The sequence below is a fragment of the Gossypium hirsutum genome, chromosome A06, assembly GCF_007990345.1.
Source record: "Gossypium hirsutum isolate 1008001.06 chromosome A06, Gossypium_hirsutum_v2.1, whole genome shotgun sequence".
Taxonomy (NCBI): domain Eukaryota; kingdom Viridiplantae; phylum Streptophyta; class Magnoliopsida; order Malvales; family Malvaceae; genus Gossypium; species Gossypium hirsutum.
The window spans coordinates 91,198,050-91,199,187 of NC_053429.1; positions in this window are offsets into that span (position 1 = coordinate 91,198,050).

Genomic DNA, 1,138 nt, shown 5'->3' on the forward strand with positions numbered 1-1,138 from the left:
TAAAATTTATATGCTTAGACTCCTTAATGAGTCTAGTTTCTAATGAGATCAAATACAACACATTTTGAATTCTGTAAAGTGAGAAATTGGATTCGTAGTGAAGAGTGGTCAGAATAGTCAAACAGTGAACAGGGGAAACTTTAAGAAAAATCTGGTATTGATTGGCCAAGCCTAAAATTCTGAAAATTTTATGGATGGAAGATATACGAGTCTATATTCAGGGAAATTAACGGCAAGTGATTTGGAGTTTAGTAGCTCCAGTTATAAGTAATTTAGTAACTACTGCTCAGGAAAACAGCTCGTAGTGAATATGTGATTTTGTTGTAAACATTAATGAAAGTTTGCCGATGAATTATTTATTATTAATATAAAGCTTACTATAATCTATGTGTGTGAAAGTCGGATCAATATATATATTATTCTGAAAGTAATACTTGAATAGTCGATTAATGACTATTTTAAATTTTGTTGAACTTAAGCTCAGAGCAAAGGGAACTAGATCCGATAAAGGAAGGAAAAAGTAATCGAATAGCCGTTGAAGTCGTTCGACGACATTTGAGGTAAGTCTTCGAGTAATGACCCTACTTGAATTATATTGAAATGAATAGTCATACTATGACGATAGTCGAATGTGCTTAGAGACTATTTATAAAGCAATTGAAATATGCTCTTTGTGTGTGGCTACTGACCGAAATTAAAGGTTTAATAAATGTTTTGTTTGAGCCTTAGTAACGAAAATGATATGATTGTTATGATTATTGATATATGTGTGCATAGCTTGGATATATCCGTAGACCCGAAGGCAATTATGCGAGTTGATATATCCGGGCTAAGACCCGAAGGCAATTATGCGAGTTGATATATCCGGGCTAAGACCGAAGGCAATTATGCGAGTTGATATATCCGGCTATGACCCGAAGGCAATTATGCGAGATGATATATCCGGGCTAAGACCCGAAGGCAATTATGCGAGTTGATATGTCCGGGTTAAGACCCGAAGGCAAATGTGTTTGCGGCTGTATTCGGTTAAATACCGAAGAAACTTGGGTTTGAATGTGAGCGTTTTGTGCTGTAACTAATTTAATAATTATGCTTGACCAACCCGAATGATAAGGTATGTTTGCATGTGCATTGGAAA